The sequence below is a fragment of the Myotis lucifugus genome, unplaced genomic scaffold (assembly GCF_000147115.1).
Source record: "Myotis lucifugus unplaced genomic scaffold, Myoluc2.0 scaffold_98, whole genome shotgun sequence".
Classification (NCBI taxonomy): domain Eukaryota; kingdom Metazoa; phylum Chordata; class Mammalia; order Chiroptera; family Vespertilionidae; genus Myotis; species Myotis lucifugus.
In genome coordinates, this window is record NW_005871146.1 from 3,627,592 (window position 1) to 3,642,679 (window position 15,088).

At 40.3% G+C, this 15,088-nt stretch overlaps 1 protein-coding gene across 2 annotated transcripts in view; it reads left to right on the forward strand.

Annotated features, from left to right (window-relative positions):
* The first annotated feature begins 9,825 nt into the window (after nt 1–9,825).
* RAD52 (RAD52 homolog, DNA repair protein) overlaps nt 9,826–15,088 on the forward strand; it is a 50,483-nt gene continuing 45,220 nt past the window's right edge. The window contains exon 1 of one of the 2 annotated variants that reach the window (XM_006092125.3): nt 9,826–9,939. The gene's annotated coding sequence lies outside the window, so the exon portion shown is untranslated. The remainder of the gene's footprint in view (nt 9,940–15,088) is intronic. The other variant, XM_023756717.1, reaches the window with a different exon arrangement.

The window sequence follows — 15,088 nt, forward strand, 5'->3', positions numbered from 1 at the left end:
TGGCCTGGGGACTGAAGGGTACCAGGTTCGATTCCGGTCAAGGGCATGTACCTTGGTTGCGGGCACATCCCCAGTAGGGGGTGTGCAGGAGGCAGCTGATTGATGTTTCTCTCTTATCAATGTTTCTAACTCTCTATCCCTCTCCCTTCCCCTCTGTAAAAAAATCAATTAAAAAAAGTGTCTATTAAGTCCATTGCCCATTTTTTGATTGGGTTGTTTATCTTCCTTTGTTAAGTTGTATGAGTTCCCTGTAAATGTTGGAGATTAAACCCTTATTGGAGATAACATTTGCAAATCTATTCTCCCATGCAGTGGGCTTTCTTGTTGTTTTGTTGATGGTTTCCTTTGCTGTGCAAAAGCTTTTTATTTTGATGTAGTCCCATTTGTTTATTTTCTCTTTAGTTTCCATCGCCCTAGGAGCAGTATCAGAGAAGAAATTCCTTCGGCATATGTCTGAGATTTCGCTGCCTGTGGATTCCTCTAATATTTTTATGGTTTCCCGTATTACGTTTATGTCCTTTATCCATTTTCAGTTTATTTTTGTGTATGGTGTGAGTTGGTGGTCTAGATTCACCTTTTTACATGTATCTGTCCAATTTTCCCAACACCATTTATTGAAGAGACTGTCTTGACTCCATTGTATGCTCTTGCCTCCTTTGTCGAATATTAATTGGGCATAGTGGTTCAGGTCGATTTCTGGGTTCTCTATTCTATTCCATTGATCTATATGTCTGTTCATGTGCCAGTACCAGGCAGTTTTGAAAACAGTGGCTTTGTAATACAGCTTGATATCTGGTATTGAGATCCCACCTACTTTGTTCTTCTTTCTCAGGATTGCTGCAGCTATTCGAGGTCTTTTTTTATTCCAGATGAATTTTTGGAGAGTTCATTCTAGGTCTGTGAAATATGCCGTTGGTATTTTAATGGGAAGTGTGTTGAATTTATAGATTGCTTTGGGTAATATGGACATTTTGATGATGTTGATTCTACCAATCCAAGAACATAGTATGTTCTTCCATCTGTTTATGTCTTCCTCTATCTCTTTTTTCAGTGTCCTGTAGTTTTTCGCATATAAGTCTTTTACCTCCTTAGTTAAGTTTATTCCTAGGTAGCTTAATTTTTTTGGTGCGATGGTAAATGGGATTGCTTTTTTAGTCTCCCATTCTGTAAGTTCACTATTGGTGTAAAGAAATGCCATAGATTTCTTGGCATTAATTTTGTATCCTGCTACATTGCCGAATTTGGAAACAGCCTAAGTGTCCATCAACAGATGAGTGGATTAAAAAACTGTGGTACAGAGAGGAAATTCAGCTGGGAGACAGTTTGCAGCCAGGAAAGGCAGAGGACTCCCGGAGAAAGGGGACTGTTGGAGACTGCCGGATTGGGCTCCCCTATCCGGGCAGCCTCCACTGCTGCTGAAATCTCTCTGGGAGCAGCTTGCTCAGCCGCGGAGACCGCGCCATCTTGAGTGGCTGTTATCGGAAGCATATACATCCAGGGACCCTGCAACCAGGGCATCCAGGGACTAGCTACGAACCCAGGAACACCGGATCTCAAGCAGCGTGAATACGTGGACTCAGAGGAGCCCTGCTTTTCCTCACGGAAAGGTCAGATTTTGCCTAGATAAAGTTGTGGTTTGTAATTCAGGTTGGAGAGAGGAATGTGCATGGGGGAAGTCTGTGCCCCACAAAGTCCGTGGCTGTTAGGGCCAGTGTGATCCACAAGTGTGGAAGGGTTCCCGCAGGGCTGCTGGCAGAAGGGAACTCGAAAAATAAGCCCATAGCTTGACTGGGTGCAAAAAGGTAGCCTTGGATTTTGCCAGCCTTGGGGGTTTTTATGCAGTGTGCTGGCTGCTTAGTGCCAGGGGAGAGAGGACGTGTGGAAGAGACTTTGGGAGATTTGTGCACAGAGCTGCAGAGCTGGACGGTGGAGTGTTGTGAGCTCACGCACCTACTCAGGCTCTCTCTCTCTCTCTCTTTTTTTTCCTCCTTAAATCTTTGCGTTTGATTATTAAACCCAATACATAGGATCGCCCAATTGGGGTCACTCATAAAGACTGCAGGGAAAGTTGTTTTTGTGGAACCTGGGAATCAGAGCAGGGAGTAACGATCAAGGAACCGGCTCTGGGGCAGTCGACTCTCCCAAACCAGTATTAAGTGGGATAAGGAAAACAAAAACTAAATACTGGTTAGAGAGGACTTATAGTCTCAGAGGTCAATCCAGAAACACTGCCACCCAGAGGCTGAACCACAAACTGACTCTTCTGTAAACACAAATAAAGGCAGTCTGGGAAACAAATACGGCCTGCCTTAAAATCAGGACTGTGGTTTACAACACGGAAGAACAGTGTATCACAGGGAACTTCAACACTTTCCTGAATACCTGACAGGACAAAGGTGTGCCAAACAGAAGAGTAGAGGAAGTGAAGGACCTTACTACTGCACATTTTTATTCTTTTTTACCTTTTACTTAAGAAACTAATTTTTTTGTTTTTTCATCACCTGATTTTTCCTTTTTAATTACAACATTTTTATTTTTAACCAGTATTATTACTACTACCATTTTAATTTTTTTAAAGTGTCATTTTATTTTCTCTTGGGATTAGTGTTCTACATTCTATTTTCATCTTTCCTTTAGCATCATTTTACTCTATCTCAACTTTACCTTTGTGCCAAAACTCTCTTCCTTACTTTTCCCCTTTTGTTGTCCTGTTTCTTTTACCTTATTCCTGCTTTAGATTTTCCCTATTCCTTCTTTTTACCTCCTGTTAAAATTTCACCCTACTTATATATCTAATTTCCAATCCCCTGTTCTAAGTCCATATACACCTCTCTCTTCTCTTTCTTAACTATCCAAATTTTTTTCTTTTTCTCTCTGTCATTTTGTTGTTGTTTGCTTGATTATTGATTATATTGGGGGTTTTTATGCTTGTTTGTGAGATTGTTTTTCTTTTTCTTTTGGGGTTTTTTTTTTTTTTTTTGCTTCTGTTTTCCCTCACCTCGCTTGATATTAGTTGTTGTTTGTAGTTTGCATTCATCTCTAGGTCTCTGTTGCTGGAATTTGTTGGGATTAGTGGCTGTTCTACTGGAGTTTTCTCCCCATATAAATAGTTTCTTCACCTCTTCTATTTCATTCTCTTTCTTTTCTCTCTTACTTTTTTTTCCTTTTCCCAATTTCATTTTTGCACTCCTTTTTTATTTCTTTTTCTCCTTTTCTTTTTTTTCCCCTTATCCCCTAATTCTCTTTGCTCTGGTGGTCACCTTTATTTAGGGTTATTAGTATCGTGCATACATTTGTGTTCAGTGCCTTGTGCGTTGTGCCTTGTTGTGTTGTATTTTGTGCCTTTAAATCAACGCAGCAGAGAGAGAACTACATAACCAAACACCTGGAGAAGAGAGATCATGGGAAGAGAAAGAAACAGCCCACATATGAAAGATAAACAGGCATCACGAGAAAAGGAAGTAAACGAAATGGAGGCAATGGAGGCAAGCAACCTGTCAGAGAAAGAATTGAGAGAAATGGTCATAAGGTGGATGAAAAGAATGGAAGATGAATTCAACAATATGTGTAAGAACCAAGAGGAAATGAAGAAGAACCAAGAAGAAATGAAAAATGACATCACTGCTATAAAGAATTCAATAGAAAGCATCTGCAGTAGACTAGAAGAAGCAGAGGACCGAATCACATGGGTCATTTTCAAGTGAGCTAGAAGACAAGGTAGGAAAAAATACCCAAGCAGAGCAGCTTCTAGAAAAATAAATTAAAAAGCAGGAGAAGAGCCTAAGAGAACTTTGGGACAACACGAAACGTATTGATGTTCTTTGTGAACGGTGACACTGAGATGAGTTTGGCGTGCAGGATTAAGTTTAGAGAAGCAGAGGGCTACCACTAGTCAGGCAAGTAACAAAGCCCCCAAAGCTCTCATGGCTTTTATTTGGGGAGTACAGCAAATAACAATGGAGTACAGCAAGTGACAATGATTAACAGGCATGCTTATGAGATCATCTAAGCTAAGTTATACATTACACTATTAATTTCCTATGTTATACAAAGACCCTTTCCACCTGCAGCAGTGTACCCTCCCTGGCTTTCTATGCCCACATGGACTATTTATCATCTCAAGGAAATTCTGCCTCTGAACAATAAGTCTTGTGTGTAAGACTTTGTTCTGACGTGGCCTGCTTGCAGGGTCCCGCCTTTTCTTGGCAGAACGTCCTCTTCTAGTTAACTTTTCATTCCACTTGTCCAGCTACAAAACAAAACAACATCCGCATAATAGGGGTGCCAGAATGAGAGGAAACTAAGCAAAGAATAGAAAACCTGTTTGAAAAAATAATGACAGAAAACGTCCCTGATATAGGGAAGAAAAAACTCACACAAATCCAAGAGGCTCACAGAGTCCCAAACAAAATGAACCCCAAAAGACCGACGCCAAGGCACATTATAATTAAATTGGAAAACCCCAATGACAAAGCAAGAATCTTAAAAGCAGCCAGAGAGAGACAGAAAGTTACCTACAAAGGATCCCCCATCAGACTAGCGACTGATTTCTCAACAGAAACAAATCAGGCAAGAAGGGAATGAAATGAAATATACAAAGTCATGCAAAGGAAGGGTCTGAATCCAAGAATACTGTACCCAGCAAGGCTATTAATCAAAATTGAGGGTGAAATAAGGAGCTTCACAGACAAAAAAACTACAGGAGTTTATTACCACCAAACCAGCAATGCAAGAAATGCTAAAGCAGGGGTCCTCAAACTTTTTAAACAGGGGGCCAGTTCACTGTCCCTCAGACTGTTGGAGGGCCGGAGTATAGTTTAAAAAAAAAAACAACTATGAACAAATTCCTATGCACACTGCACATATCTTATTTTGAAGTAAAATAAACAAAACGGGAACAAATACAATATTTGTATTTGCATGTGGCCCGCGGGCCATAGTTTGAGGACCCCTGTGTTAAAGGGTCTGCTGTAAAAAGAAAAAATAGAAAACGAAGAAGGAACACAGGGGTAAAGAATAAAAATGGCAACAAACAAGTATCTATCAATAATACCTTTAAATGTAAATGGATTATATGCCCCAATCAAAAGACATAGGGTAACTGAGTGGATAAGAAAACATGACCCATATATCTGCTGTCTACAGGAAACCCACCTCAGAAAAAAAGACACACACAGACTGATAGTGAAGGGATGGAAAAAGGTTTTTCAGGCTAATGGAAATGAAAAAAAAGCTGGGGTAGCAATACTTATATCTGACAAATTAGATCTCAAAGTGAAGGACATAAAAAGAGATAAGGAAGGCCATTTCATAAAACTAAAGGGAGCAATCCAACAAGAAGAAATAATTCTGGTAAACATATATGCACCCAATATAGGAGCACCCAAATACATAAAAAAACTTCTGGAGGAGATCAGGGAGAGATTGACAGCAATACAATCATAGTAGGGGACTTTAATATCCCACTATCACCATTGGACAAATCCTCTAAACAAAAACTCAGCAAAGAAACATCAATCCTAAATGACTCACTAGATCAGATGGAATTAATTGACATCTTCAGAACATTTCACCCCAAAGTCACAGAATATACATTCTTCCAAGTGCACATGGGTCATTTTCAAAGATAGACCATATATTGGGTCACAGGCAAAGTCTCTTCAAATTCAAGAAGATAGAAACCACATCAAGCATCTTCTCAGATCACAATGGCATAAAACTGGGAATCAACTACAATAAAAACAATCCAAAATAATCAAACACATGGAGACGAAATAGCATGCTATTAAACAATGACTGGGTTACCAAAGAGATCAAAGAAGAAATAAAAAACATCATGGCAACAAACGACAATGAAAACAGAACAATCCAAAACCTATGAGACACAGCAAAAGCAGTCTTGAGAGGGAAGTTCATAGCTCTACAAGCTTACTGCAAAAAACAAGAAACAATGATAATAAATTACCTAACCCTACAACTCAAAGAGTTAGAAAGAGAGCAACAAGAAAAGCCCAGTGTAAGCAGAAGGAAGGAAGTAATAAAGATCAGAGTGGAGATAAACGACATAGAGACCAAAAAAACAATAGAAAAGATCAACAAAACCAAGAGCTGGTTCTTTGAAAGGATAAACAAGATTGATGAACCTCTAGCCAGGCTCACCAAGAAACAAAGAGAGAGGACCCAAATAAACAAAATCAGAAATGAAAGAGGAGAAATAACAACAGACCCCACAGAAATACAAAAGATTGTTAAAAAATACTATGAACAACTCTACTCCAACAAACTAGACAACCTGGAGGAAATGGACATATTCCTAGAAAAATACAACCTTCCAAAACTTAATCAGGAAGAATATAAAAATCCCCATAGGCCAATAAATATGGAAGAAATTGAAGCAGTCATCAAAAAGCTTCCAGCAAACAAAAGCCCGGGGCCAGATAGCTTCACAGGGGAGTTTTACCAAACATTCAAGGAAGAACTAAAACCTATCCTCCTCAGACTATTCCAAAAAATTCAAGAGGAAGGAACACTTCCCAGCTCATTCTATGAAGCCAGCATCACCCTCATACCAAAACCAGATAAAGACAACACAATGAAAGAGAATTACAGGCCAATATCCCTCATGAACATAGAAGCCAAAATCCTCAACAAAATCCTAGCAAATCGGATCCAGCAGTACTTCAGAAAGATCATACACCATGACCAAGTAGGATTTATCCCAGGAATGCAAAGATGGTACAATATCCGCAAATCAATAAATGTAATACATCACATAAACAAATTGAAAGATAAAAACCACATAGTCATATCAATTGATGCAGAAAAAGCATTTGACAAAATCCAACACCCTTTCTTGATAAAAACTCTCAGCAAGGTGGGAATAGAAGGATCATACCTCAACATAATAAAAGCCATATATGACAAACCCACAGCTAACATCATACTCAATGGGCAAAAACTAACACCATTTCCCCTAAGAACAGGAACAAGACAGGGATGCCCACTCTCACCACTCCTGTTCGATATAGTACTGAAAGTATTAGCCATTGCAATTAGACAACAAGAAGAAATAAAAGGCATCCAAATTGGAAATGAAGAAGTAAAATTGTCCTTATTTGTAGCCGACATGATATTGTACATAAAAAGCCCTAAAGACTCCATCAAAAAACTATTAAACTTAATAAATGAATTCAGCAATATGGCAGGATACAAAATTAATGCCAAGAAATCTATGGCATTTCTATACACCAATAATGAACTTACAGAAAGAGAGACTAAAAAAGCAATCCCATTTACCATCACACCAAAAACAATTAAGATACCTAGGAATAAACTTAACTAAAGAGGTAAAAGACCTCTACTCAGAAAACTATATGACGTTGAAAAAAGAGATAGAGGAAGACATAAACAGATGGAAGAACATACTATGTTCTTGGATTGGTAGAATCAACATCATTAAAATGTCCATACTACACAAAGCAATCTATAAATTCAACACACTTCCCATTAAAATACCAACGGCATATTTCACAGACCTAGAACGAACTCTCCAAAAATTCATCTGGAATAAAAAGATCCCGAATAGCTGCAGCGATCCTGAGAAAGAACAAAGTAGGTGGGATCTCAATACCAGATATCAAGCTGTATTACAAAGCCACTGTTCTCAAAACTGCCTGGTCCTGGCACATGAACAGACATATAGATCAATGGAATAGAATAGAGAACCCAGAAATCGACCTGAACCACTATGCCCAATTAATATTCGACAAAGGAGGCAAGAGCGTACAATGGAGTCAAGACAGTCTCTTCAATAAGTGGTGCTGGGAAAATTGGACAGATTACATGCAAAAAAATGAATCTAGACCACCAACTTATACCATACACAAAAATAAACTCAAAATGGATAAAGGACTTAAATGTAAGACGGGAAACCATAAAAATACTAGAGGAATCCAAAGGCAACAAAATCTCAGACATATGCCAAAGCAATTTCTTCACCGAAACATCTCCTAGGGCAATGGAAACTAAAGAGAAAATAAACAAATGGGACTACATCAAAATAAAAAGCTTCTGCACAGCAAAAGAAACCATCAACAAAACAACAAGAAAGCCCACTGCATGGGAGAACATATTTGCCAATGTTATCACCGATAAGGGTTTAATCTCCAACATTTATAGGGAACTCATACAATTTAATAAAAGGAAGATAAACAATCCAATCAAAAAATGGGCAAACGACCTAAATAGATACTTTTCAAAAGAGGACATTCAGAAAGCCAAGAGACATATGAAAACATGCTCAAAGTCACTAATCATCCGAGAAATGCAAATCAAAACAACAATGAGGTACCATCTCACACCTGTCAGAATGGCTATCATCAACAAATCAACAAACGACAAGTGCTGGAGAGGATGTGGAGAAAAGGGAACACTCGTGCACTGCTGGTGGGAATGCAGACTGGTGCAGCCACTGTGGAGAACAGTATGGAGTTTCCTCAAAAAGTTAAAAATGGAATTCCCATTTGACTCAGTCATCCAATTATAGGAATATATCCCAAGAAACCAGAAACACCAATCAGAAAGGATATATGCACCCCTATGTTCATAGCAGCACAATTTACCATAGCTAAGATTTGGAAACAAGCTAAGTGCCCATCAGCAGATGAATGGATTAGAAAACCGTGGTACATCTACACAATGGAATACTATGCTGCTGTAAAAAAGAAGGAATTCTTACCATTTGCAACAGCATGGATGGAACTGGAGAGCATTATGCTAAGTGAAATAAGCCAGTCAGAGAAAGATAAATATCACATGATCTCACTCATTTGTGGAATATAATGAACAACATAATAAACTGATGAACCAAAATTGAGCTAGAGTCAAAAAATATTTTAGAATAGAAGTAATCCTGTTTTTGCAGATTTTTAATATTTCCCACAACTTTTGTGATATTATACAATGTTATTTATATTTAAAATCTTTTTTCTTGAAAGATTGTTTATTGCATGTAACATTATTATATTTAAAATAGTTTTTCTTGAAATATTAATATTTATTGCATGTAACATTATTATTCAAAAAAGAAGAAGCTATCAGGTAATAATTGGGAGTGTGCCCGGTTTGCTATACCTGTCTGGGGGGTATCTATAAAGGGCTCTGATAACCATTTCTTTCTTTTTTTTTTTTTAAATATATTTTATTGATTTTTTACAGAGAGGAAGGGAGAGGGATAGAGAGTTAGAAACATCGATGAGAGAGAAACATCGATCAGCTGCCTCCTGCACACTCTCCACTGGGGATGTGCCTGCAACCAAGGTACATGCCCTTGACTGGAATCCAACCTGGGACCCTTGAGTCCGCAGGCCGACGCTCTATCCACTGAGCCAAACCGGTTAGGGCTGATAACCATTTCTTAATAAGACTTGAAAGCATGTTTTTCTTTCCTTGCCATATCCGTAGTGTGCAGGGATAGGTATTGAGAAGTTCCTCCCCGCCGCACTGCTGCATTCCAATCCGGGAATGGGTTTGTGCAGTCCTGCAGGAAGGCACGGAAAGAGTAGGCCCATGCCCGGGGCGAGCTCATTGGCCCGCCAGGGGGCAGCAGAGATCCGGGCGCCGCACAACCTGAGGGGGCGGTGGAGGGACTGGATGGAGCAATAAGAGACTAAGAATGTAGAGATCCGCATCGCGCTTCCAGCTTGCTTTACGGCTTTCGGCAGATTGCTTTGCGGCTCTTCTCCCCTTCCTATTTGATTTACGGCTTCTCCTCCTGTTCTTCCTGGCTCCGCCCTGGCCTTGCTCTCGATTAGGACCTTCTTCCCAGAGTTCCCTTGCACATCCTTCCCAGACTCCTCTGCGCGGCTCTATCTAAACTCCCTTCCCCCTTCATTTAGCCTAGACCGAGCTCCCTGCGTGCACCGCGCGCTGCTGAGGCGCGTAAGTGGGGAGGAGGACGCCCAGGGGGTGGTTCCGGCCAGGGCTGTGGAGCTGGGGCGGCTCGAGTCCGGGTAGAGCACAGGGATCGGGCTGGAGCGCGAACTGCGGGTCCCAGGCATCGTCACCCTGAGTCCGAGGCCTGTAGTAACGTGCTGTAGGGGTTCAGGATCGCGGTTTCTGAGAGTTTGGTTAGGAGGGACAGGGGTACCGGAAACTTGCACCAGCTCACGTGGCGCAGCCCCAGGACCCCGCCCGGGGAGGGTGGCATCCTGTTTCTCGCCGCGGCCCTCCCGGAGCGGCCGAGCCGAGCGGCGGACGGCGGCTTGCGGGCCGTGGGGAGGCTGCGGAAGCGTGTGTCAATGCCGGGCGGAGCGGAAAGGAGTGGCTGCAGTTTGGAAGGAATGACACTCGGTGTAGCCGCGTATTCAGCCTTTAGACCTGTTCTTAAACAGTTGAGATACAATCCATTTATGATTACATTTATCCTTTTAAAGAGGACAATTCAGTGGTTTTTAGTATATTCACAAGGTTGTAAAACCACCATTGTCAAATTCCAGAACACTTCAATCACCCTAAAAAGAAGCCTGGAACTCATTAGTAGGCACTGCTCATTACCCCTACCCCAGCCTCACTAACTCGTTTGTCTCTGTGAATTTGCCAGTTCTAGATATTTCACAAAAGTGGAATCATACAATATTTGTTCTTTGTGTCGAGTTTATCTCGGCATAATGTTTTCAAGGGCCATCCATATTGTAGCATGTGTCAGTACGTCACGTCTTTTCATGGCTGGATAATATGAATAATACTCAGGTGTAGGGATATACCACATTTTGTTTCTCCATTAGTTTTGGGACTTTTGGGTCCCCATTCCTCCCCACTTGTAGGCTTCCTAGAGACCTAGACCTTTAAGGTCTATTCCCCCGCAGAACTCTCAGTCTGAGGTGCAAACATTTTAAAACCAAATTTAGCTCTGGGATGGGTCAAGTATTTCAGGGATCTCAGTTTAGGGAAGTTTGTCTTTTTAAAGTCTGCTGGGTGAACAACATAAACTGATGAACAAAAATAGATCCAGAGACTAAGAAACACTGATCAGACCGTCCAGCCTCAGAAGACGGGGAGGAGGGTTAGAGGGCAACCGCAGGACTTGTGTGCACGCATGTTAGCATAACCAATGGACACGGACACGGGGCGGGGCGGGAATGGCGGAGGGGGGCGGCCAGTCGGGGGGAAAAAGGAGATAATGTAATACTTTAAACAATAATAATTAAAAAGTCTTCTAGGTTCAGCACTGATTAGACTGTTAATTGTAGTGGTACCTGGCAGAAAAATGTTTGTGTGCAGTTCTCATCGGAGATGCTGCTGTGTAATGTATGCCATGACTGGTCTTGTGTATGAACGAACTGGGTGTAGTGGAGAGGAGTGTATGAGAAAGTAACCGAGGTAGCTGTGGGAGAGCGGTTTTACCTTAAGTGGTTCTCAACCTTCCTAATGCCACGACCCTTTAATACAGTTCCTCATGTTGTGACCCAACCATAAAATTATTTTCGTTGCTACTTCATAACTGTAATTTTGCTACTGTTATGAATCGTAATGTAAATATCTGATATGCAGGATGTATTTAGGCGACCCCTGTGAAAGGCTCGTTCGACCCCCAAAGGGGTTGCGACCCACAGGTTGAGAACCGCTTAGTAAGCAAACCCACAGTCGATCTTTTATATGTCAAGTCTGTATTTACGAATTTATTTACTCGCTAAGCTTTGAAATCCCAAATCGATACTCATGGCACTTTTGCAGATGTGCAGAATTCCGAAAAATTTGAGTTGCCTAATGGGCATGTTCCCCAGTTGAGGTTAAACCAGGCGATGCTCTTTCAGTTCTCATACTGGAAATGAGAGTCCTTGTATACTTAGTGCCAGGTTTTTGGGTATCCCCCCCCCCCCATGTAAAGGCCTCCAGGCATATTGTTGAAATGTGCTGTCTATTTGTTTAAGTGAAGGAAGGCTGTGATGGGCCTTACAAAGTTTCTTTTAGATAAACTGTTCAGCAGTGAATTCAATGTTAACAAATCAGTAATATATATTAGATAAGCTGTCTTTAAACAGAAAGACATTTTATTTAGAGTAGTGGGGAGGTGACATTTTGAGATCTAGTTCCTTCTTAAAAATTTTTTTTTTCTACTCTTAAGTTTTTTTTGTGTCACAAAAATTATAGCAGCATATACGTAAGTAAAAATAAAAGGGAAAAAAAACCCCTTGATATCCAATCCTGCTGTTCTTGGTCCTCACCCATCATTGAGTCCTGTCAATTCTGCTTCCTGTAATACATATCCAGAGTCCATCCTTTTTCTACTACATACCTGTTATCCTCGAATCTTTATAATTTCCTTTCTGGACTGTTGTAACATAGACTCCTAACTGAACTCTCCCTCAATTATTCACTGTTGGCGAAGAGCTTTTGGAGACATAAATGTCATCTTATTGTTTTCAGCTTAAAATTTCCATTGCTTCCTCATGGTTTACAAACTAAAGTTCTAAACTTTTAAAGATGGCTTCTATTACCCTTCATGATTATGTCCTCTCCTGTCTTTAATAAAGATGAAATGAGCCCTAGCTGGTTTGGTTCAGTGGCTAGAGAGTCGGCCTGCGGACTGAAGGGGCTCGGGTTGGATTCCAGTCAAGGGCACATGCCCAAGTTGTGGGCTCGAACCCCAGTAGGGGGTGTGCAGGAAGCAGCTGATCAATGATTCTCTCAAATCATTGATGTTCTGTCTATCTCTCCCTCTCCCTTCTTCTCTGAAATCAAATTTTTAAAGAATAAAAAGAAGTCAGACAAAAAAGGAAAATTTCCTTATATAATATGCTTTATTCCCTCATTATTTTGTGCCTCCCTCCACATGTAATTAGAAATGCTTTTAGATAATAAGGAAATGGATAAGAATAAAAATTTGTCCCAATCTTGTTTACCTTCTTAATATCTCTTAAATTAATCTGTTTTATATTCACAATCATTACCCTACTTCAAGTTCTTTCTCCTTACAACCACAAGTCTTTTTTTTGGTCATATGTTTTTATTTGGGAAAATACCTATCAGAAGAATTCTTGGGTTATGTGGCAGATGCATATTTAATTTCTAAAGGAATCAGGTTTATTTTAGAAATTATCATAAAACTATAAGTCTTCTAGAAAATATTAAAGACTATTTTCATGATGGGGGTGTGCAAAAGGTTTTCTTTGACAAGACTAGGACAGCAAAAACCACTTTTAAAAAGATAAATGGTATTACATTAAAATTGAAAAGGTCTCATCAAAGACAACTCTAAGAAAATGAATAGGCAAGCACTGACACCTTTCTGACAAAAGGCTGATATCTAAGGTACATAAAGAACCATTAGGTTCCAGGCCAGAGACTAATGGTCTGTGGCCTGCTGCTTTACTCTCTGGATCTGTGGCTCCATCTTCAAGTTATTCTCCCTTTTTCTATGAACGGTAGCATGTGTTTACAGCTCAGTAATTTTATCATTGTATTTCCTGCCAACAGTGTATGAGAATTCTAATTGCTTTACATCCTTGCCAACTTTGGGTGTTGTCAGTCTTTATTTTTAACCATTCTGTTGGGTATAGTGAGGTATGTCATTATATGTATTGGTACCTTTATTGAAATTCAGATGACTATAAATGGTAGTTGATCTCTGGACTCTTCTGTTCCACTGGTCAATCCTTATTGGTACCACACTGTTGTAATTAATGTAGAGTTATCATAAATCTTGAAGTCATGTAGTTCAGGTCAGCAAATTTGTTGTTTTTCAAGCTTGATTTGGATAATTTAGATCCTTTGCATTTTCCATATAAATATTAGAGTCATCAGTTTCTCCAAAAAAGACTGGTAGGCTTATGATTGGGATGGCATTGAATCTTTAGATCAATCTGAATAGAATTAACATCTAAACAGTATTGAGTCTTCAAACATATGAACACGAGTCCCGGTGCACGAAATTCGTGCGGGGGGGGGGGGGGGGGGCATCTCAGCCCAGGCTGCACCCTCTCCGTAGTCTGGGACCCCTCGCTCCTTACTGCCCACTCCCTGCTCCTTACCGCTTCCACCACCACCTCCGCTGTGCTTGCCAGCTCTGAGCCTGGCTTCTGGCTGAGTGGTGCTCCCCCTGTGGGAGCGAACTGACGACCAGAGGGCAGCTCCTGTATTGAGCGTCTGCCCCCAGGTGGTCAGTGAGCATCATAGTGACCTGTCTTTCCGCTGTTCAGTCAATTTGCCTATTAGGGTTTTATTATGTAGAATGGTACATCTCCCTTTCTATTTAAGTCTTTTAAAATTTCTTTTAGACATGGCTGGCATGGCTGGCTCAGTGGTTGAGCGTCAACCTATGAACCAAGAGGTCATGGTTCGATTCCCGGTCAGGGCACATGCCTGAGTTGCAGGCTTCATCCCCAGTAGGGAGTGTGTTGGAGGCAGTTGATCAGTGATTCTCTCTCATCATTGATGTTTCTATCTCTCTCCCTCTCCCTTCCTCTCTGAAATCAATAAAAATATATTGAAATTTTTTCTTTTAGTACTGTTTTGTTTTCAGTGTAGCAGTCTTACACATCTTTAAAGTTACTCAAAAGTGTTTTTTTTAAAAACTTGTAAATGGAGCTATCATTTGTATTATTACTCTGTACGCAATGTGCCATTTTTCTCTGACTGCTTTCAAGATTTTCTCTTTATTTTTGGTTTTTAGCAGTTTGCCTATGATGTATTTAGGTGTGGTTTTCTTTGTATTTATCTTGCTTTGAAGTTTGCTGAGCTTCATAAATGCATACATTTATGCCTCACCCAACTTGGGAAATTTCAGGCCATTATTTTCTAAAATATTTTCCCCATTTTCTTAAACTCTTTTGGGACCTCAGTTGTATGCATGCTAGCCATTTTGGTATTATCCCATAGAACCCTGAAGCTCTTTCATTATTTTCAGTCTTCAAGTTTGCTGACTCTTTTTTATCTCTAATTTTGCATTTTGTGAACAGGATTGACAGCTGGGATGATTTATGAGATTCCTGGTTCAAAGGTAGTTCCTATTGGTTTGTAAGTAATCTTGGCCTTTTTATTAGAAGGCTTTTGTGGGGGAGATGTCCTTTGACTTTAAATTTTTCTCTTG